Here is a 25,435-nt window from a genome sequence, read left to right on the forward strand (position 1 = left end):
GCCGTCTATGTGGACAATAGAGGGCACGACACACGTGTACACGATGTTTGTGTGCGTATATTCAGCGTGTGTATCACGTAATAATTATATAAGGTCGCGATTATGCTCAAAACGAACCAAATGTATAACATCACGAATAACTTTGGAAGTCTCCAGAGCCTGAACAATATTTGAAGTAGACACTGACCCAGTTACTATTAATAGCTCAGATGTGTAGGCTTTGACTTTAACACATCCATTTCTGTGACCAGTCACAAGCTAATCACTCAGTTATTTCAATGCTAAATTCTCCTAGTTATTTCAATGCTAAATTTTCCTGTTTGATTTTTACTAGGTGCCTCTGTGAATGTGTATGCTTTGACTTTAACATAGCTATTTCTGTGACCAGTCACAAGCTAATCACTCAGCTATTTCAATGCTAAATTCTATGCTAATTCCTTTGTCAAGGGGTGCTTCTGTGGATGTGTATGCTTTGACTTTAACATAGCCATATCTGTGACCAGTCACAAGCTAATCACTCAGCCATTTCAATGCTAAATTCAATGCTAATTCCTTTGTCAAGGCGCTTTGTTCCTTCTCACACAGCTTAAAGGTCTCGATCTGAGCTTGGCTTTGTTCGCTCCAGCGCTGTCCTCCAGACAGTCTCGTCCCTTCACCTGATGAAGGCCGCTTGTGTTGTGGCCGAAACGTCGTGAGAATTTTATTGTGTTATTTTATTTTTCCAATTTATTATTTTATTCTCATGCTACGTGACTTTACCGAAAGAACCAAAGAAGATGAACCAAGAATATGGCGTGTAGATGCTGCCATCTGCCGGCCACCAATGTGGCGTGTAGATTCTGCAAATTGAAAAATTAAAATAATAAATTGAAAATAATAAGCAAAAATCCAGATTCATATTCTTGGTTCTTTCGGTAAAGTCACGTAGATTTAAAAATAATGAAATAAATTAAATAAAAAAATAATCGTAAATAATAAAATTACTTTTATTTGTAATTTTGAAATTGACATAATCTACACGCCATAATCTTGGTTCTTTCGGTAAAGTCACGTAGATTTGAAAATAAAAAGAAAATAATTAAACGAAAATCATGAATTGTTATTATTATATTTTGATTTAAAGCTTTCGTGACTGCAGTGATTCATATTATTGGTTCTTTCAGTAAAGTCACGTAGAAGGGAAACAATAAAATAAAATAAATATTTTTTAAAATATTATTTAAATTTTAACTTTTCTTTTATTATTTATATTTTCTATCTACGTGACTTTACCCAAAGAACTAAGAATATAGCGTGTAGATTCTGCCAATTTAAAAATACAAAAAAATAAATGGAAAATAATAAAAGCTTTTATTATTTTCAATTTATTATTTTAAAATAAAAATTTTGTTTCATTTCTTTAATCTCTGTGACTTTACCGAAAGAACCAAGAATATGAATGTGGGTTTTTGCTTTTATTATTTTCCATTTCACACTTTTTATTTGATTTGATTTGATAATTTTTTTTATTTTCTATCGACGTGACTTTACCGATAGAACCAAGAATATGGCGTGTAGATGCTGCCAATTTAAAAATTAAAATAGATTGAAAATAATAATCAAAATCCAGATTCATATTCTTGGTTATTTCGGTAAAGCCATGTAGGTTGAAAATAAAAATAATAAAATTAAATAAATAAAAATACAAAAGATAAATGGAAAATAATGAAAGCTTTTATTATTTTAAATTTATTATTTTAATTTGTAATTTTTTTTAAAATTGGCAGAATCTACACGCCATATTCTTGGTTCTTTCGGTAAAGTAACGTAGATTTGAAAATGAAAATAATAGAATTAAATGAAAAAATACTAAATCATGATTTTTTTTACTTTTCTTTATTATTTATATTTTACCCAAAGAACCAAGAATCTGGCGTGTAGATGCTGCCACCTGCCAACGTTGTTGGCCACCAGATGGCAGCATCTACACGCCATATTATTGCTTCCTTCGGTAAAGTCACGTAGATAGAAAATTATTTGTATTTTTAAATTAAATTATATTATTTTTATTTTAAAATCTACGTGACTTTAACGAAAAAAACAAGAATTCGGCGTGTAAATGTTGCCACCTGCCGGCCACCAACGTGGCGTGTAGATTCTGCCAATTTAAAAATTAAAATAATAAATTGAATATAACAAAAGCGTAAATAATATTAAAAGCTTTTATTCAATCGATTATTTTAAAATTGTATTTTTTTTATCTCCGTGACTTTACCGAAAGAACCAAGAATATGAATGTGGGTTTTTTGTTTTTATTATTTAAAATTTCACATTTTTATTTGATTTGATATTTTTTTTTATTTTGTATGGACGTGACTTTACCGAAAGAACCAAGAATATGAATTCCTGAAGTCACGAAAGTTTTAAGTCACAATCTACACCCAACAATGGTGGCCAGCAGATGGCAGCATCTACACGCCAGATTATTGCTTCCTTCGGTAAAGTCATAATACTGGTAGGAACCAAGTTGTAAACTGAGTGTACCAGCCTGCAATAGATTAATGTGTCCGTCCGTGCCCTTTCAATACTTTAACGAAGTGAAATCTCGTGCTGTTGGGTGTAAAATCAGCAATAGGCAGTGCAGAGACTTGCCCTACCAGCCCACCCTCCAGGGACCTGTTAATAAAATTAAAATAATAAATTGAAAATAATAAAAGCTTTTATTTTCAATTTATTATAAAATAATAAAAGCTTTTATTATTTTCAATTTATTATTTGTATTTTATTTTTTTGTATTTTAAAATTTCAAATAATAAATTTAAAATAATCAAGCTTTTATTAGTTTAAATATTATTATTTATATTTTTAAATTAAATTTAATTATTTTTATTTTCAAATCTACGTGACTTTACCTGAAGAACCAAGACTATGGCGTGTAGATTCTGCCAATTTAAAAATTAAATAATACATTTTTTTAAATAAAAGCTTACATTATTTCTAAAAAATTTGTATTTTTAATTTAAAAAGCTTTTAGTATAGCTTTTATTATAATATCATAATATTATAATCAAAGCTTTTATTATAATAAAAGCTTTGATTATAATAATAAAAGCTTTTATTATTTTAGGATTCTCCTCCACGGCGGCCTTTGTCTCCCCCAGTAGCGATGTTTACGACACACCGCACCAGGTACTCATCTGAGGCTGAGTCGACCTCACACTCTCTTACTGTCTCAAAACAACAACCGCCATGCGCCACTAAGTGGCGGTGACGTCACCACGACGCTTATGCCAGGCTATGTGCACCTTGAGGCTACGTGAAGTGTCGATCGCCGGCTGGCAGGAGGTCACGGGGCAGACCCAGGTGCCACTGGTCGACTGACTGAGATGACTGAGATTACTGGCTGATGCACCACCTGTGCCCCCTACTGTGCCAACCTGCTGAGCTTTAGCCACCCGACGCTCCGCTCGTTTTTCTGAGCGTCGCTCCTCCGCCCTCCGTTGTTGTTGGAGGGCGACTGCCTCCAACTGCCCAGTAGAGACATCGCTGGTACCAGTCATTGGCAAGTCCACTCAGCTCCACATCCTCCTGTACCACATCACTCCATCTCTTCTCTAGTCCGTGCCACGCCCGTTTAGCTCCCTCGATCCGGCCAAACAAAAGCTGTTTGGGCATGCGGTGATTGGGCATGCGGGCTACATGGCCCAGCCAACGCAGCCTTGCCTGCTGGAGGAGCTCACCGATGGGACTTTGTCCAGATCTTTCGAGGATTTGTGAGCTCCTCACACAATCCAGCCTGGTTAAACCCAGGATTGATCGTCGGCAGGCCAGCCTAAATGTTTCTAACCGGTGAAGATGCTGCATTAGGGGGGTCCACGTTTTGCAAGCGTAGAGAAGGGAGGGAATGACTGTGGCCGAGAAGAACCGAAGCTTCATGCGGAGCGACAGACCAGGCAGCTTCCACACAACGTTACACAACCGATGAAAAGATAATGCCGCTCGACTAATTCGGAGTGAGACCTCTGCTGTTAAACCGGAGCCGATCATGAGCACACTGCCCAGGTATGGAAAACTCTCCACTGTCTCCCCAACTGCCCATCACCGATTAGGAGTTGTGGGGGTAGAGTGCCCGATGGCACAAAATACCCAGGCAGGTGCTTCGTTTTGGTGGGGCTGATGGTAAGGCCCCACCTCTTAGTGGCACACTCCAGTTTCAGCAGCAGCGCCTCCAACTCCTCCTCTGAATGAGCAGCAATTACCAGGTCGTCGGCATACATAATGTGGTTGACCAATAGGGAGACATCCCTTGACCGCACCTGGGCATCGATCAGCCTCCCATTGTATCTGTACCGGACGTAAATTCTTCTGGTACAGCTACTGAAGGCTTCACGAACTATGTGGTCGAAATAGATGTTAAATAATGTTGGAGCCAGAGGACATCCCTGTCGCAGGGAATGGCTCTGACTCCCGGCTATGTAGTTTTACTCGGGTCTGCTCACCATCATGAAGGTCCTTAATGAGTGTGAGCAGAGGGTCAGGGACTCTGAAAGCACGAAGAACAACCCAGAGCCCAGGCCTACTGATGGTATCATAGGCCTTAACCAGGTCAATAAAGCAGAGATGTAGGTCTAGTTGGAATTCCCTCCACCTCTGCTGTAGCAGATGAACAGAAAATATGACATTTTTGCAGGACCGCCCTTTCTTGAAACCGCATTGGGACTCCGCAAGCCTCTCCTTAGCGTACCTAGCAAGGCGATGTGGAATAATCCTTGCCAGGACCTTTCCCGGCACACTGAGGAGTTAGATGCCCCTGTAGTTGTTACAGTCTGTGCGGTCCCCCTTCTTAAAGAGGGGGACCGCCAGGGCATCCTTCCAATCCTGCAGAACCCGTCCAGTGGCCCAGACTGTTGTTATGATGTCATGTAGGGCAGTCTGCGCACAAACGCAACCCTCCCTCAGCATTTCGCTTTGGAGATCATCTCTGCTCGGTGCCTTTCCTGTTCTCGGACTCTGGATCGCCCTCAGTACTTCCTCAACGGATGGTACCTCAGCCAGCCACTCACAGAGGGTGACTTCCTCCAATATTTGAGGCACCGCATCCTCAGCAGGGTCATCCCCACTTTGTCCCATGATGTTTTCCAGGCTGAGGGATTCCCCCTCCCCCAAGACCTCACAGAAATGCTCAGCAAATCTGCAAACCTGTCGCTGGGGGTCGGAGATTGGATCACCCTTCGTTCCCCTAATGATGGTGTAGTGGGTATAAATTGACGAATAAACTTCTGATGAGGCAACACGATATTTACTGTCTTGGCCCCTTTTTGGGCCATGGACATTAGCCCCGGCGTGATAGCGCTTCCGCCCCCTATTGACGATAAGGGGAAGCTACCAGCCCACAGAGTGGTGAGTGACGATTACCCCTACAATGGTAATAGGTGTGGCGCTGTAGGTTACTTTTTTAATGGAGTTAAATAGGGATTTGTGATCGCGGGCCATTGAGGCAGACTCCATCTCCCAGCAACCCGCGACCACCACCCATCCTTGCAGCGCCTCACGTCTCTCCGAACCTCCGAGCGAAGGCTGCGGTAAGCCTCCTCATTCTCTGACGTGGGATGCTGTAGACAAATAGAATGGGCCTGTTGCTTTTTCTCAACAATCCTGAACACCTCCTTTGTCAGCCAGGGTCTCTGGGGAGGTCTGGACCGCGTACACAAAGCAGCCATTGCAGCTGCATGAGTCACAGGCCTAAACCTCGCCCATTTACCCTCGACATCAGGAGGAGTGGGGGACGATGCTGTCTCACTCACACTCACTCACAGCGCGAGGACGACTCATTACATCTCGCGGAGCATCGCGCTGCCGAACAAAAAAAGTTCCGTGGTTTCAGTTTGCAAGCGCGAGTTCGCGTTTTAAGGCGATGGGGGCCGTCCATAAATGACATCACGCACCTGGGGAGGGGGGGGTCAGACATTTGTGACGAGGGGGGGGGTTGAGAAATGTGACGTCACATCGAAATGCGCAACTTAAAATAAATATAGACAACACGTTCTATTTAGTTAAATAGACTTTTTAATTAATGTTTTCTCCTACAACATCAGAGTGCAGCGCCACATAAAATACAATGACAATAGTTTAAAGCGATTTGAAGCATGTTTTATTTTCAAAATGGAAATTTGGTTTTGGGGGGGGGCAGAGCTTTGTGACGTCAGCGAGCGCCGTGGCGGGAGCGAGCTCCGCGGCGGGAGCGAGCTCCGCGGCGGGAGCGAGCTCCGCACCCGAACGCGTTGGCACGGCCATCTTTTGGATCGCTAACACGGCTGCTTTTGTCACACGTGGACATGCTACCACCGGCATGACTGCATCGACTTGCTCATCTCTCATTGCCTTCAACATGATATTCTCATTGACTTCGTTCATGTACTTTTACATGCTTTTCTCTTTAACTTTAACATGCCACTCTTGGTTACACATAGACTGACATTAACTTACTAATTTTTTCATTAACTTTTACATGCTTCTCTCATTAAAACACATTCTCTCTCTCTCCCGCCAGCCGTTCTTATGCTAAGTTCATTAACTTTAACATACCACGCTATTTATTACACGTAGACTGACATCGACTTGCTCATCTCTCATTGACTTTAACATGATATTCTCATTAACTTCGCTCATTGACTTTGACATACTTTTCTCATCAACTTTAACATGCTATTCTTGGTTACACATAGACTGACATTAACTTGCTATTTTTTTCACTAACTTTTACATGCATCTCTTATCAAAATACATATGCTAATCCTACATGCTAATCTGAACTCTTCTGCGTTACGGAAGCAAATTGACTTTGCACTATAATCCAACATGCTCATCTAAGTTCATTTCCTTTAACACGGCACGCTATTTATTACCTTTACACTATAATACCCCATTAGCACTACTTTGGCTACCTTTGTTCTCAAAAACTTATATAAACTCTTGCTGGTAACAGCTTCTCTTCACAAGGCAGCAGACATCGTGCTGCTCGCAGCAGACATCGCGGCTGTCGCGATTTTCACCTGAAGACGATGGCTTGTGTTGCTATCGAAACGTCGTGATTTATTTTGTTTTATTTCTACCTACGTGACTTTACCGAAAGAACCAAAGAGTAAGGATTCCTGCAGTCACAAAAGCTTCAAATCAAGATCGGTTTTAATTATTTATCGAGTGTGGGTAGAATCTGTGCAGAGTTGTGCTGTTTCCCCATGTGCAAGGTGGGGGTCTCTCTGGGTTCAACTCACACAGAGCCAAACGCTCATTAATGTAATTGCCAAATATCTCATTGCAATGAGAAACTTCTGAAAAAAATCAGTCTTTAGACTCAATGAGGCTTTCCTGGGTAAATCGTTAATATTGTAATAATTAACATGAGGAATAATGAAGTTCACTTATGAGTGCCACGAAGAGTACTATACTGGACTTTTAATTAAGAATATTTTACGTAGTTTTTTGGAAAAAGTGTCCATTCTCAACACTTTTTGACGGGCCCTCAAGCAGAAATTATATTGCAATCTTACATGAGGATTGGGAGTCAAGTGTGTCATGAATAGGGACTGAACGTATTGTGCTATAATTCGCTTGCTGTTGTGTATATACAGAAAGGATCTCTGGTGGGTAACATTTGGAAATTGGAGATAGTCATTGTTGTTCATATACAAAATCTTATTTGGGTGATGATTTGAAGCTTCTGTGACTGCAGAAATCCATACTCTTTGGTTCTTTTGGTAAAGTCACGTAGGTAGAAAAATTAAATAAAAAATAACATATAACGATGTTTCTATCGCAACACAAGCGGTCGTCCTCAGGTGGAAAAAATAATCCGCTGCATCTCCGACCAGCGCCACCTAGCCAGTGAACTGGAGCACATATGAAGTGGGTAAATAATCGGCGGAGAACTTCTTGCGAGGCAACACGATATTTATTAACACTATTTTACAGGGTCCCTAACACAAAGGGGTAGCGGCCCCTTCACCCGATACCTGGGGAGGTATGGCCTCCGGACTACACGGGCCCTAACACTGGGAACCCGTTAATTCCCTGTCCTCTGGCTGGGGGCCCTAGGGGAGGCTATGCTGACCCGACCGTGCCAGGGTCTTCGGGTCCTGACCACTGGCCTCACTGAGCTCCGACCCTTGGAAGGACGACGGAGCTTGGGGTCCAGGGTATTAACTTCAGCCCAGGTCTACAGTCTTCGGCTTGGAGATGCCTGAGCCGGACCCTTGAGAGGTCCGGCTTATATACTGGTTCGTGGCTTGCTCCGCCCTAGCCACGCCTCCCTTACAGAACTTTCTGGAAGGTGACATCATCCCCCAGTCCCCCCTCCCGGGGTCTGGGGAATGTGTCTCAGGATCCGCTTCCCAGGGATTGTCGTTGGCCCCTTGGGCCATAGTCATTAACAGTGGCGTGATAGCGCTTCCGCCCCCTGTTGACGAGAAAGGGGAAGCTACCCGCTAACAGGATGGGGAGTGCCGATTAATGCCTCTACACATACACCAAGCCCTCAAGATGAATGGATACTCAGACCGCACAATCCGCAAAGCTGTATCTCCAACCATGGGGAGACAACCTTCTGAGAATCCAATAAAAACAATCACCTTACCGTACATAGCACGTGTCACCAAAAATATTTCCAAAATCTTAAACAAACACAAGATCCAGGTCCAATTCAATACAGTACACAAAATCCGTGATTTGATCCCACCTGTGAAGGATGTCATTCCTGACATGCAATACCCTGGTGTCTACAAACTAAGTTGTGTCCTGCGGCAGCAGTTACATTGGGGAAACGAAACGACATGTCTCGGACTGTGTTCGCGAACACAAGGCAGATTTGAAACACGGCAGAACCAATACCTCTGCCGTGGATGATCATTGTTATAACGCAGTGGGCTCGCACGATATTATTTTACCGAGACCAAGGTACTCTGCAAACCTTCGGGCTACCATCAAAGATTTGTCCATGAAGCCATCCAGAAAAATAAACACGGAGACAATTTCAACCGAGAAGATGGGTATAAGCTGAGCAATCATTGGAAGGACGTTATTAACCAAGCAAAGTCGTAACTTGCTGTGGCGCTCCCATTCTTCCCTGCCGTTTGGCTGTTATCTCCGACTCTCTGAGTTGCATTGCCCTGTTAGGTGCCTCTGCATTAATGGGCTGGGGTCTCACTAACATGGCCACCTCTGCTCCCTTAGCCTCGATGTATCGATGGTTCTGGCTGTGTGATGGGCTGTGTGTCTCACTGCGGTGGTTCTCTTGCTTGGACGTGCTTGCTTCTCACAGCGCAGTTGGCAGCGCCGCAGCTTGTGTTACACATAGACATGACATTAACTTGCTAATCTCCCTAATCTCTCTGCCTAATCTCTCCCATCAACACAGTGCTGATCTCCCATTAACACTGCTCTTGTGCCCATATGCGAGGACGATACTCTTATGCGGCGACGGAAGCTCATTTCATGCTAATCTTCTCCCTAATCTCCCCCATTAACACAACTGACGTGCTTGCATCCGGGGATGGAATTCCTTTCCAGCTCAGACCCCACCTGGTTGCCCTTCACCACGTATATAACCTCTTGTTTTAACAGCTCTCTCGCTGGTTCAGCAGTTCTACCGCTGGATTATTTTTTCCGCCTGACGACGAACACTTGTGTTGCGATCGAAATGTCGTAATGTTGTTTTTTATTTTATTTTTCTACGTACGTGACGTTTCTGAAAGAACCAAAGAGTACTTATTTGGGTGGATAAGGAGCAAAATAGTACATGATAGGATCTGCACTATTGAGGACTTCTGTTATAATGAATCTGTTATAATGAATCTTGTCACCTTATGTATGCCTTTGTGAGTCCACATATGACACAGGTGTAATGCGCTTGACCTTTGTCTTTTGTTTCAGATGTGTGAGAGCAACTCCGCTGCGAGTCATGGTGGTGCTGGGAGAATTGCCTTTACCATCGATGGCACTTCACCAGCACCCGTCTCAATCCGGTAGAGTTACAAGAGTGAAAAAACTCATCTCTTGTGACGTCTGTGGGAAAAAAAATTCCAACTGGCATGGTGCCTAGAAGCCCACGTAAGAACGCACAAGGAGACCCGTGATCAATGTTGCGGCATATGCGGACGAAGCTTTGATCAGCAAGGAAAATTCAAAAGGCATATGAAGACCCACGAAAAGGATTACATGATAAAGGGTGCACCAGGCTTGGTGAATAACGGCAGTTTTGCCAATGCGGTGTTGAATCCGATAGAGTCACTAGAATCTGATAGTATCACTAGAGTGAGAAAACGAATCTCTTGCGACGTCTGCAGGAAAACATTCCAACTGGCATGGTGCCTAGAGTCCCACATGAGAATGCACAAGACCGGTGGTCAAAGCTGCAACATCTGCGATCAAAGCTTTGATCAGCCCTACAAACTCAGAAGGCATATGGAGACCCACGGAAATAACTCAAGGGGCGCACGTGGCATGGTGAATGACGGCAATTTTGCCAATGCGGTGTTAAAGGTGTGTCAGAGCTACTCGGATGCGAGTCATGGTGCTGGAAGAATTGCCTTTGCCATGGATGGCACCAGCAGCTCCAGCAGCAGCAGCTTGTCGAGTCCTGGTGGTGAGGAGGCAGAGTTGCAGACAATGCCACCTTCTGCAAAGGGCGCACCTGCGTGCAACGAAGTTATTGCTATCACAGCAACCGTGCATGGAACGAAGGCGCCTGCTGGGAAACGCCACGCCTGACCAGCGCCCGTCTCGACTCGACCTCACTCCCATAGTCACTAGAGTGAGAAAACAAATGTCTTGCCAAGTCTGTGGGAAAGCATTCCAACTGCCATCATGCCTAGAGTCCCACATGAGAACGGACAAAGAAACCCCTGACCAATGGCATCTGCGGTCGAAACTTTGATCAGCCAGGCAAATTCAGAAGGCATATGGAAACCTACGAAAAGGCCTATTGGATATTTCTTTGCTGTTCTATTGCTGAAGCTATCAACAGAAGGTGTGTACCGGATTAATTGCACTTGTGGCAAATGCTATGGATGGCAAACAGGACGAATGATCAGCACGAGACTAAAAGAACACCACAGAAATATGAAATGCTCACAAATACAACTTTCAGCAGCAGCAGAACACGCGTGCCCACAAGGACACTCAATTGATTTTGATAATGTTGAAGTTCTGTGCAAAACTAGTTACTACGGGCCAAGACTAATTACAGAATCTATCGAAATTTAAAGAAATAAAAATAATTGTAATCGTTTGGATAGCTACCGACTTAGTGCTGCATGGAAGAGAATCATCAAATTACCGTTTGTACGGCTGTTTTAGTACACACAATGGACACTAAGTACAAGATCAATGGGCTAGCATAATGTGCATGTATAATGTACGTTGATTCATTAATCCCCCCCCCAACTTTGCAGTCAAAGAGCGCACAAGTGTTGTCACCACATCTACGCCTCTATATAAGGAATTAAACAGGTGGACTTCTCCCAAATCTTGTGTTGCCTGATGAAGCTAGTTGTAATTACTGAAACGTCATACTCCGATGGTTAATGTTGTAGCTTGGCTCTCCAACACACCACACACCGGTGTGCTGTACTAGTGATGAATTGGCATGTTCTGTTTACGTGACAACCCTTACTAGTTGGCTGTCGGGTGGTGGCGGGTTTAACGACATATTTACTTGATCCAACCCATAAAACCTGTATTATGGATATTTGTCGCGAAAGCCTACGTGTTAAACTGCCATGTATTTTTACGTCTATTGCTGTATTTTCTTACGTGCAATATATTTAATAAACCATCTTAATTTATTCATATTTTTGTTCATAGTTATATCATTTTCTTAGTTTTTTCGGTAAAGTCACGTTGAAGAGAAACAACAAAATAACAAAATATATATAAAACAATAAAAAATTCTCACGACGTTTCGACCATAACTCAAACGGTCATCATCAGGTGTGTCGGTTTGCATAAATTTATTTAGAAAACGGCATATTTATTTATTTATATAAAAATAACGTTTGCGTCACGCGCAACGATTGGCTGTTTGCCAGGACTAGTCCATCTATTTTTTGAAAAGAGGAGGGGGGAGACGAAATTTGTTTTTATGTATGCTGTCTGAAAGCCACTGTAAGCGTGAACAATCAATCAAGAACTGAAATGATTTATCAAATCTTTCCAATGATTGCTAAGATAGAATCCATCTTCTCGGTTGAAATTGTCTCTGTGTTTGTATATGTGGATAGCCTCATGAACGAATCTCTCATGGAAGCCAGATGGCTTACAAAGAACCTCCGTCTTGGAAAAGTCAATGGCATGTGAGCCTACTGAATTAGAACAATGATCTGCTACGGCCGAGGTGTTGGTCCTACCGTGTTTAAGGTCTGCTTTATGTTCACGAATGCGGTCCGAGATATGGCGTTTGGTTTCTCCAATGTAACTACTACCACAGAGGCAACTTAGTTTGTAGACACCAGGGTATTGTATGTCCGGAATCACATCTTTTACAGACGGAACCAGATCACGGATTTTGTGTAATGTGTTGAAACGGACCTGGATCTTGTGTTTATTCAAGATTTTGGAGATCTTTTTTGTGATCCCAGCAATGTAGGGTAAAGTGATGGTTTTGAAAGGCTCCTCAAGAGGGTTCTTCTTCATGGTTTGAGTGATAGCTTTGCGGATTGTATAGTCGGAGTAACCATTAGCCCTAAGAGCTTGGTGTACGTGCTTGAGTTCACTGCTTATGTGTTCCTGGTCGGATATGCATTGGGCTCTATGATACAGAGTCTTGATGAGAGAATTCTTCTGTGATGGATGGTGGTGGGAATCCGGTTTCAGATAAGCATCCGTATGGGTAGCTTTCCTGTAGACAGAGTGGCTCATTGAACCATCAGGTCTCTTTTTAATTAGGACATCCAAAAAAGGTATCTTGCCATCTATTTCGACTTCCATGGTAAATCTGATGGCTGGGTGTATGGAATTGATGTGGTCGAAGAATTGGTCTAGAGCAGGCCGGCCATGTGGCCAGATGACAAAAGTGTCATCCACGTACCTCTTCCATAAGGTTGGGCGCAGAGTGGCAGTCTGGATGGCGTCAGTCTCAAATTTCTCCATGAAAATGTTAGCTATAACTGGAGAAAGGGGGGAGCCCATTGGGGTGCCCTCAGTTTGTTTGTAGAAAGTTCCATTCCAAGTGAAGTATGTATTGGTTAAACAGTGTCTCACCAGGGGGGGTACCTCAGTGTTTAGTCCTTGATGAACCAAGTCTTCAATGATTGCAATGGTGTCAGGTACAGGAACCTTGGTGAATAAGGAAACTACATCAAAACTGACAAGCAGGTCATCTGGGGACAGGGAAATACCCTTGATTGTTGATACCAGGTGAGTAGAATTTTGTACCGCAGAGGTGGTCTTTCCAGTGAAAGGACGCAGGATTTCAGACAAAAAACGAGCTAGTTTGTAGGTGGGGGAGCTGATAGTAGAAACTATGGGACGAAGAGGTGTATCAACTTTATGTATTTTTGGTAAGCCGTATAATCTTGGTGGCCTGGCAGCAGAAGGTTTCAACGAAAACTGTTTAGATTGATCAATTAATGCGGTTGAATCAGAAATTATTTTGTTGGTTTGTGTGACGAGGCTGTTGGTGGGATCTCTTTTTATTTTTGTATAACTACCATCGTCGAGTAATTCTTTAATTTTGTTGTTGTATTCTATTTTATCCATGATAACAGTAGCATTGCCTTTGTCAGCTGAGAGAACTACAATATCATTCCTCTTTTTTAATTTATATAATTCAAAACGCTCATCTTTGCTGAGGTTGCTAGCTGGCATCTTAGCGTTTTTGAGGGTTGCAGCGATTTCAGATCTTGCTACGTCTGCAGCGATGTGACCCAGGCCCCTGAGAGCAACGTCTACTTGGGCAATTATATCATTAACTGGTATGTGTTTAGGTGTGACTGCAAAGTTTAGACCTTTAGCTAAAACGGATTTCAGACCATCGGAAATAGAACTGTTACTGCGATTAATTACGACTTTATTAACGTCCAACTTTTTGGTGTGTGGGTCCGGTCTTTTGTTTAAGAGGAGGTTAAATTTGGAAATCAGGTTTTCCTTACATTTGGTCGACATAGTAGCAGCTGAAGAGGCAGTCATATTGTCTACATGTTCCCAATCCGATGTGGACATTATTGCCGTCAATGATAAGTGTGATTTGTAGAGTGTCTTGTCTAACTGATCTAGTTCTGTGCGTATAAGTCTGATTTTTTCTGAGATAAGAGCTAAGCTAGTTTTGAAAAGAATTCGTTTAGCATTAGAAGAAGTTACAGCAGCAGAGGTGAGTGTAAATGCGATTGGTATTACCCCAGAGTCGCGGCATCTCTTCAGGAAGGTGAGAGACTCGATCAGCTGAGCTTTCTTATCCCGGAGTTTGTTGAAGGATCTTAAAGTTATGTGAAAACCCTCCCCGTAGAGGCGATTAAATTTTGATTTAAAGCTTTCGTGACTGCAGTAATTCATATTCTTAGTTTTTTCGGTAAAGTCACGTTGAAGAGAAACAACAAAATAACAAAATATATATAAAACAATAAAAAATTCTCACGACGTTTCGACCATAACTCAAACGGTCATCATCAGGTGTGTCGGTTTGCATAAATTTATTTAGAAAACGGCATATTTATTTATTTATATAAAAATAACGTTTGCGTCACGCGCAACGATTGGCTGTTTGCCAGGACTAGTCCATCTATTTTTTGAAAAGAGGAGGGGGGAGACGAAATTTGTTTTTATGTATGCTGTCTGAAAGCCACTGTAAGCGTGAACAATCAATCAAGAACTGAAATGATTTATCAAATCTTTCCAATGATTGCTAAGATAGAATCCATCTTCTCGGTTGAAATTGTCTCTGTGTTTGTATATGTGGATAGCCTCATGAACGAATCTCTCATGGAAGCCAGATGGCTTACAAAGAACCTCCGTCTTGGAAAAGTCAATGGCATGTGAGCCTACTGAATTAGAACAATGATCTGCTACGGCCGAGGTGTTGGTCCTACCGTGTTTGAGGTCTGCTTTATGTTCACGAATGCGGTCCGAGATATGGCGTTTGGTTTCTCCAATGTAACTACTACCACAGAGGCAACTTAGTTTGTAGACACCAGGGTATTGTATGTCCGGAATCACATCTTTTACAGACGGAACCAGATCACGGATTTTGTGTAATGTGTTGAAACGGACCTGGATCTTGTGTTTATTCAAGATTTTGGAGATCTTTTTTGTGATCCCAGCAATGTAGGGTAAAGTGATGGTTTTGAAAGGCTCCTCAAGAGGGTTCTTCTTCATGGTTTGAGTGATAGCTTTGCGGATTGTATAGTCGGAGTAACCATTAGCCCTAAGAGCTTGGTGTACGTGCTTGAGTTCACTGCTTATGTGTTCCTGGTCGGATATGCATTGGGCTCTATGATACAGAGTCTTGATGAGAGAATTCTTCTGTGATGGATGGTGGTGGGAATCCGGTTTCAGATAAGCATCCGTATGGGTAGCTTTCCTGTAGACAGAGTGGCTCATTGAACCATCAGGTCTCTTTTTAATTAGGACATCCAAAAAAGGTATCTTGCCATCTATTTCGACTTCCATGGTAAATCTGATGGCTGGGTGTATGGAATTGATGTGGTCGAAGAATTGGTCTAGAGCAGGCCGGCCATGTGGCCAGATGACAAAAGTGTCATCCACGTACCTCTTCCATAAGGTTGGGCGCAGAGTGGCAGTCTGGATGGCGTCAGTCTCAAATTTCTCCATGAAAATGTTAGCTATAACTGGAGAAAGGGGGGAGCCCATTGGGGTGCCCTCAGTTTGTTTGTTTGTTTTTTTTATTGTTTTATATATATTTTGTTATTTTGTTGTTTCTCTTCAACGTGACTTTACCGAAAAAACTAAGAATATGAATTACTGCAGTCACGAAAGCTTTAAATCAAAATTTAATCGCCTCTACGGGGAGGGTTTTCACATAACTTTAAGATCCTTCAACAAACTCCGGGATAAGAAAGCTCAGCTGATCGAGTCTCTCACCTTCCTGAAGAGATGCCGCGACTCTGGGGTAATACCAATCGCATTTACACTCACCTCTGCTGCTGTAACTTCTTCTAATGCTAAACGAATTCTTTTCAAAACTAGCTTAGCTCTTATCTCAGAAAAAATCAGACTTATACGCACAGAACTAGATCAGTTAGACAAGACACTCTACAAATCACACTTATCATTGACGGCAATAATGTCCACATCGGATTGGGAACATGTAGACAATATGACTGCCTCTTCAGCTGCTACTATGTCGACCAAATGTAAGGAAAACCTGATTTCCAAATTTAACCTCCTCTTAAACAAAAGACCGGACCCACACACCAAAAAGTTGGACGTTAATAAAGTCGTAATTAATCGCAGTAACAGTTCTATTTCCGATGGTCTGAAATCCGTTTTAGCTAAAGGTCTAAACTTTGCAGTCACACCTAAACACATACCAGTTAATGATATAATTGCCCAAGTAGACGTTGCTCTCAGGGGCCTGGGTCACATCGCTGCAGACGTAGCAAGATCTGAAATCGCTGCAACCCTCAAAAACGCTAAGATGCCAGCTAGCAACCTCAGCAAAGATGAGCGTTTTGAATTATATAAATTAAAAAAGAGGAATGATATTGTAGTTCTCTCAGCTGACAAAGGCAATGCTACTGTTATCATGGATAAAATAGAATACAACAACAAAATTAAAGAATTACTCGACGATGGTAGTTATACAAAAATAAAAAGAGATCCCACCAACAGCCTCGTCACACAAACCAACAAAATAATTTCTGATTCAACCGCAGTAATTGATCAATCTAAACAGTTTTCGTTGAAACCTTCTGCTGCCAGGCCACCAAGATTATACGGCTTACCAAAAATACATAAAGTTGATACACCTCTTCGTCCCATAGTTTCTACTATCAGCTCCCCCACCTACAAACTAGCTCGTTTTTTGTCTGAAATCCTGCGTCCTTTCACTGGAAAGACCACCTCTGCGGTACAAAATTCTACTCACCTGGTATCAACAATCAAGGGTATTTCCCTGTCCCCAGATGACCTGCTTGTCAGTTTTGATGTAGTTTCCTTATTCACCAAGGTTCCTGTACCTGACACCATTGCAATCATTGAAGACTTGGTTCATCAAGGACTAAACACTGAGGTACCCCCCCTGGTGAGACACTGTTTAACCAATACATACTTCACTTGGAATGGAACTTTCTACAAACAAACTGAGGGCACCCCAATGGGCTCCCCCCTTTCTCCAGTTATAGCTAACATTTTCATGGAGAAATTTGAGACTGACGCCATCCAGACTGCCACTCTGCGCCCAACCTTATGGAAGAGGTACGTGGATGACACTTTTGTCATCTGGCCACATGGCCGGCCTGCTCTAGACCAATTCTTCGACCACATCAATTCCATACACCCAGCCATCAGATTTACCATGGAAGTCGAAATAGATGGCAAGATACCTTTTTTGGATGTCCTAATTAAAAAGAGACCTGATGGTTCAATGAGCCACTCTGTCTACAGGAAAGCTACCCATACGGATGCTTATCTGAAACCGGATTCCCACCACCATCCATCACAGAAGAATTCTCTCATCAAGACTCTGTATCATAGAGCCCAATGCATATCCGACCAGGAACACATAAGCAGTGAACTCAAGCACGTACACCAAGCTCTTAGGGCTAATGGTTACTCCGACTATACAATCCGCAAAGCTATCACTCAAACCATGAAGAAGAACCCTCTTGAGGAGCCTTTCAAAACCATCACTTTACCCTACATTGCTGGGATCACAAAAAAGATCTCCAAAATCTTGAATAAACACAAGATCCAGGTCCGTTTCAACACATTACACAAAATCCGTGATCTGGTTCCGTCTGTAAAAGATGTGATTCCGGACATACAATACCCTGGTGTCTACAAACTAAGTTGCCTCTGTGGTAGTAGTTACATTGGAGAAACCAAACGCCATATCTCGGACCGCATTCGTGAACATAAAGCAGACCTTAAACACGGTAGGACCAACACCTCGGCCGTAGCAGATCATTGTTCTAATTCAGTAGGCTCACATGCCATTGACTTTTCCAAGACGGAGGTTCTTTGTAAGCCATCTGGCTTCCATGAGAGATTCGTTCATGAGGCTATCCACATATACAAACACAGAGACAATTTCAACCGAGAAGATGGATTCTATCTTAGCAATCATTGGAAAGATTTGATAAATCATTTCAGTTCTTGATTGATTGTTCACGCTTACAGTGGCTTTCAGACAGCATACATAAAAACAAATTTCGTCTCCCCCCTCCTCTTTTCAAAAAATAGATGGACTAGTCCTGGCAAACAGCCAATCGTTGCGCGTGACGCAAACGTTATTTTTATATAAATAAATAAATATGCCGTTTTCAAAATAAATTTATGCAAACCGACACACCTGATGATGACCGTTTGAGTTATGGTCGAAACGTCGTGAGAATTTTTTATTGTTTTATATATATTTTGTTATTTTGTTGTTTCTCTTCAACGTGACTTTACCGAAAAAACTAAGAATATGAATTACTGCTGTCACGAAAGCTTTAAATCAAAATTTAGTTATATCATTGTTGCGCGTGCGGTGTGGTCAGTGGATATTGTTCAGTGGATCAAACCGAGACAAATATTTTTGCAGCAGCTGTGGCTGCACATTGCAACAGCGCATTCCGAATGGTGTAGAACGCATCGCCCAGAATCTGTATCTGTGTGCAAACACCAGGTATGGTTGGTAAGAAACACGTTTGGTTTTAAATGAATAGAACTCGAGCTTCAGCCATATTGTTCATTATAGACCCCACTTTGTAAGAATTAATCACGCAAACCTTGCGCCTGATTCATTTGAGTCGCTGTGCTCATGAGCAACAGGGCATTTGTGGCAAGGTGTTAATGTACCACAGATTAGCACGGTTGGCTACGTACACTGCGAAAGAAGTTCAACACATATTATTTGGGTCTTTCCGTAAAGTCACGTAGATAGAACAATAAAATAATAAAAATAAAGTGAATGAAAATTAAAATAAATCACGACGTTTCGATCACAGCACAAGCAATCGTCATCAGGAGAAAAATGATAACGATTGCTTGTGTTGCGATCGAAATGTCGTGATATTTTTATTATTATTTTGTATTCACTTTATTTTTATTATTTTACTGTTCTATCTACGTGACTTTATCGAAAGACCCAAAAAATATTAATTCCTGCAGTCACGAAAGCTTTAAGTCAAGATTCAAGCACAACACACTTTCATACATTGTGGAAAGCGAGTATCCTTGCACGTACAATGCACTGGACCGCATGTTCGTGTTAAGTGAGTCAGGGGCTTTGTCACTGCCTACCCCATGATATAAATAATCTCAGGGAATTCAATTGCAAGTGTGCAATCTCCCTTCCGGTGGGCATCGAGGATGAGTCATACCCTGGCTTGCCAGGAGGCAGTGGATCACAACTGTGGAATCCTTTCCATCTGCACGGGATAGAACGTTGCCTCCTTGCTCACATTCGTTCGTTTTCTGCGAGTGTACTGGTTTCCCCCCACATGTAAACACTCAGTAAGTGGCTGCAAATATCGGAATGTAAAGAGAACCGCAGATCTTGGGCGATTGTTGGGAGTGCCGGCTCACCGCCTGGCTGCTGTCTCCCCGCTCGTCTGTGGGAGACATATAGAGGTACTGAATTAGATTTATATTCTCTACATAACATGATTCCTATCTACACAAAGCACTCACAGCGTAGAGTACAGCAAGTGATATTCCACGAAATAAAAAATAAACGTACATGACCACAACAGAAGCCAATGGGTACAGCTGTGCATACACGTACACAACATATACACGATTCATACTGGTGGTTGGAACGATTCACCACTGCCGGAGAGTCAAGGAATTGTAATGATTCAGGGTCATTAATGCAAAACTGTCCCCGTTCTCAAACCTGAGTACGATTTAAAAGGTCATAGAACGCCTTTGTCGGAAGCAATTACTTCCCCATGTCACTGCGATGGGCAGATTCATGCCGTTGCAGTCGGCTTACACATTGTCAGCAGACCCCCCATACGCAAGGGTACACATTTGGTTAACCCCTCCTCCCCTCTCCATGCATACATACTAAATGGATGCCCCCTAACAGCTACACCACCACTCCCCACACGAGACAAGCATGTGACTCTCGGTGTAAATGGAGCCGGAGTGCGAATACACGTGCCGATGCCCCAAGTACAGTTGCCACCATTTCCACGACAGAGCAAACCCAGGCACATTTCTCAGCGAGCCCAGGTCTATTGTTAAAACTGTGCATTTCACGGTGATAAAATCAACCATAGCCATACCCGGGGTACCAGATCTCGACACAAATCAATTCCTGCTGCCACCCGAACACTGTCCGGGGGTCAAACGCGGACAGGTGGCAGCCCCAGTCGCGAGGCCACATCTACACCGACTCACGGTAAATGTGTGCAGGGCCAGCAGGAAGAGCCCCGGAATCTCGGAGCGCAGCCACTGGTTCCACGCGCTGTCTCGGTCCACGTCCTCGCGTGACGACGACACTTCAAAATCACCTGACCGGAAGGAGGGGGTGGGAGGGAGAGTAAGAAGGTACGAAGGGGAACCTTCTAACTCTTTCACAGGGACGCGTTCTTCGCATGCGTCACCATGCAGCCAACCTCTCTGCTCTCGTGTGTGAACGTGGGTCAGTTTGGTTTAATCGTTCAGAATGAATGGGGCATGACCCTGGCCCTTGTGCAACTTATTATTTTCCATGAGATAATACCAAACGCATAATTCATGTGTGAGTGTGTCTGTGGCCTGCAAGCAAAACCTACATTCTCTCGAGTCATATATCGGGAGCAGTCACAGGTGGGAAAGCATTGCCGAATTCCTTGAAAGGCTCAACTCTCTCCAACTTATGTTGAAAGCATTTACAGTGAGGGAAAAAGTATTTGATCCCATGCTGATTTTGTACGTTTGCCCACTGACAAAGAAATGATCAGTCTATAATTTTAATGGTAGGTATATTTGAACAGTAAGACAGACAGAATAACAACAAAAAAATCCAGAAAAATGCATGTAAAAAATGTTCTAAATTGATTTGCATTTTAATTAGGGGAATAAGTACTTGACCCCTCTGCAAAACATGACTTAGTACTTGGTGAAAAAACCCTTGTTGGCAATCACAGAGGTCAGACGTTTTTTTGTAGCTGGCTACCAGGTTTGCACACATCTCAGGAGGGATTTTGTCCCACTCCTCTTTGCAGATCTTCTCCAAGTCATTAAGGTGTGGAGGCTGACGTTTGGCAACTCGAACCTTCAGCTCCCTCCACAGATTTTCTATGGGATTAAAGTCTGGAGACTGGCTAGGCCACTCTAGGACCTTAATGTGCTTATTCTTGAGCCACTCCTTTGTTGCCTTGGCCGTGTGTTTTGGGTCATTGTCATGCTAGAATACCCATCCACGACCCATTTTCAATGCCCTGGCTGAGGGAAGGAGGTTATCACCCAAGATTTGACGGTACATGGCCCCGTCCATCGTCCCTTTGATGCGGTGAAGTTGTCCTGTCCCCTTAGCAGAAAAACACCCCCAAAGCATAATGTTTCCACCTCCATGTTTGACGGTGGGGATGGTGTTCTTGGGGTCATAGGCAGCATTCCTCCTCCTCCAAACACGGCGAGTTGAGTTTATGCCAAAGAGCTCCATTTTGGTCTCATCTGACCACAACACTTCCTTCAGATGTTCATTGGCAAACTTCAGACGGGCATGTATATGTGCTTTCTTGAGCAGGAGGACCTTGCGGGTGCTGCAGGATTTCAGTCCTTCAAGGTGTAGTGTGTTACCAATTGTTTTCTTGGTATGGTGCCAGCTGCCTTGAGATCATTGACAAGATCCTCCCGTATAGTTCTGGGCTGATTCCTCACTGTTCTCATGATCATTGCAACTCCACGAGGTGAGATCTTGCACGGAGCCCCAGGCAGAGGGAGATTGACAGTTATTTTGTGTTTCTTCCATTTGCGAATAATCGCACCAACTGTTGTCACCTTCTCCACAAGCTGCTTGGCAATGGTCTTGTAGCCCATTCCAGCCTTGTGTAGGTCTACAATCTTGTCCCTGACATCCTTGGAGAGCTCTTTGGTCTTGGCCATGGTGGAGAGTTTGGAATCTGATTGATTGATTGCTTCTGTGGACAGGTGTCTTTTATACAGGTAACAAGCTGAGATTAGGAGCACTCCCTTTAAGAGTGTGCTCCTAATCTCAGCTCGTTACCTGTATAAAAGACACCTGGGAGCCAGAAATCTTTCTGATTGAGAGGGGGTCAAATACTTATTTCCCTCATTAAAATGCAAATCAATTTATTACATTTTTGACATGCGTTTTTCTGGATTTTTTTGTTGTTATTCCGCCTCTCACTGTTCAAAAAAACCTGCCATTAAAATTATAGACTAATAATTTCTTTGTCAGTGGGCAAACGTACAAAATCAGCAAGGGATCAAACACTTTTTTCCCTCACTGTATGCATTAGTTCTGCCCGTACCTCTTTGTGCCTGTGTAGTGGGCAGGCAAGTGTGGTGGAGCAGCAGGTCCAGCACACGGGTTGTCCAGCAGAGGAGAGGAACTCCCCGTGGCCGTGGCCGGGGAAGCAGAGGTCGGTGGCGCTGGGAGCGGCGTCAGTTGAGCGGCGTCTGTGGGAGAAGGCACAGGCCTCTGCTGAAGATTATCATCCGCAGACACATCACACGGCTTGCCGGACACGTCACACACTCGGCCCTGTGATTGTGGAGGTGAGACAGGTTCGCGCTTGGCAACGAATGGCTTGTCGCTGGACAAACATCGACGGCAACATCGGGAGAACGCGGCACGAACTCGTGCAGAGTTTCTGGCACCATATGAATTTACACTCCTTGTAGGTATGTACGTTGAACCTCGTTCGCGCCATACGTCAGCCAGCCGTGCTAATCGGAGGTGCAGATGGATGCAATTGAAGGACGTGGAGCAGAGGTGTCAAAATGAAAAAAATAATTGATACAGAAATTACACAAGTCCAGGGGACTTCACCAAGGCCGTGTTATCCCAGACTCTGACAGAGCACAAAGGAAAATTGGCAATGACAAAAAATGGCTTCATAACTTTCATTGTCAGATGGCACACTTGCATCTTCAGTCTTCAGTCGGCGTCAGTAATTTAAGAATGCACGCATGATGCGTGACACCAACTAAAATGGCATCGATGCTGACTAATCACATCCTCTCCAAGATGTGGAACTCAAGAGACGAGGATAGCCTCTTCCAAACAGGACTACCCTTGACAATTGAGTTGTCGCCTGGGTAAAAATAAAATGAACTAGTAGATTTCAACTTGAAAATCCAAACCATCGCACCAACAGTAATGGACGGAATCCTAAATGAGGCGCACACTGCAGTAGCTTCAGGTGGACTCTGGTACCTGCTTTAACGTCTGTGTGAGAAGCATCTTCTCCCACTGAAATTCAAACAAAGTTGACAGACAGGACATGTTTTAAAACATCCGCAGTAAAATTCAAGTATGTATACCATTAAAGTAAACTATTTTTTATTTACCAGGTAAGGCCCATTGAGAGCTATTAAGCTCTTTTTCAGAAGCGACCTGGCCACAAGTTATAGCTTAACGAAGTAGCTTATCACGTGGAAATTTATAGCAGCCAAATACTCTAAACGCATTACTTACAAATAGCTCACAAAGCGGTTATCCTCCCACTACCCTTGGGTTACCTCCTGTCCCGGTCCAGCCGAGACAGTCTGTGAATTGGCATCTGTGTTTGGGTGGCATGAATTAATTTGTACCGAGATCTGGTACCGGTACTGTGCTGAACTTTACTACTGCATGGTTGTTGACAGACCTAGACCGACTGAAACATAGGTCTGGGTTTGATCTCCATAGTGGAAAAGGTGGTAACCCGAAAACTAACCCAAACCCTTCCACATTCAACGATAAACACTTCTAAAACCGAGTTCGCTCGGAAATGACCCCACTAAACCGCACGTATGTAAACGTTTGACTTCAGTGGTTCCTCCGCCGCGTGCGAACGATGAAGTGCACGGCCTCTCGTGATGATGACCTCACACCCGCATGGCTGCACGAAAGGCGGTGCTGACGAGCATGAGGCAGGTGGAAGAGGCAAAACGAGGAGGCAAGATTAGAGTGCTGTAGTCGGTGGGGTATAGTGGGGCCTATTTCCAAATGATTGATTTATGTGGAAATGAAATTGGTCAAGTGCCCGTTACTTTGTAAACATTAGCATGTATCTACTTTAATACCAAGTCTGCAGGGGTGGGAAAGATGAGGTCTATTCATTCTGGTGGGCAAAGAGAATTTAGACACTCCAAGTTAAGTCTGGTGGCATACGGATAAAATGCACCTTACAAATGTAAATAATGATTATTAATCAATCTTCTTCTTCACTCCCACGGTGTTTCCAACCAGGGTTAGGCCATGTAATGATCTGACGTGCTGTACACTTGTACAGTGTTTCTGAATTATTGTATCATTATGAATTCAGAGCCCCTTCTGCGACCTTTCCCTAGATCCCCCTCTTGTGTATAACCTGGCCTGCTGACGTCAGGGCCGTAAGCCTCAGATCCCTTTCCCTGCCAGCAGCAGGCGCTATGCTGTTACATTACGATTCTATGCCACTACACAGGGACTCCTCTACTTACGAACATTCGACTTACGAACTTTCAGAGATATGATCAAACCTGTCCGTATGTCCAGTTTCCTGTTCGGACCGAGAGTCGCAAGTTCAACCACCGCACAATAGGTGGTGATGGTGGCATCTACATCTGCAGAACGTGAAGAACCAGAGGCAAACGTTAAAGCCATTCCCCGTGTTTAGTGTACAAGTCGTAAAACGTGTTTGAAATCGATGGGAGTAAAGTTGGACTCACGAACAAATCGACTTACGAACAGACCTATGGAACCGAACTCGTTTGTACGTACAAGAGTCTGTATATGGTGGTCACTCTGAACAACACAGACCCAGCCTCCTTTTTACTATTTTTGGTCCATTAGGACATTACCAGATGCATCTTTCTGTGCTAACGACCACACAATACACATTAGACGTGTCACAACAGTTCACGTTTAATAGTCTAACCTTGTCTGGAGTAAGTCGCATACGGTAGACATTTCTGCGCATTTGCAGAATTACATGTCTATGACAAAGGAACCAAGTGTATTGCATTACAAGGGGTGCTTGATCATGTGTGGATGCAGATTCCCGCAGCAATAGAGGGAATAGGTTGTTCGCAGCGCCACTGATTAATCAGAATCAGAATCTTTTTTATATCCTGGAGGAATCCGATGAGCTATGAAGAT

The sequence above is a fragment of the Petromyzon marinus genome, unplaced genomic scaffold, assembly GCF_048934315.1.
Source record: "Petromyzon marinus isolate PM22_M1 ecotype Great Lakes invasive population unplaced genomic scaffold, UKy_Petmar_22M1.pri1.0 PM_Scaffold_13, whole genome shotgun sequence".
Taxonomy (NCBI): domain Eukaryota; kingdom Metazoa; phylum Chordata; class Hyperoartia; order Petromyzontiformes; family Petromyzontidae; genus Petromyzon; species Petromyzon marinus.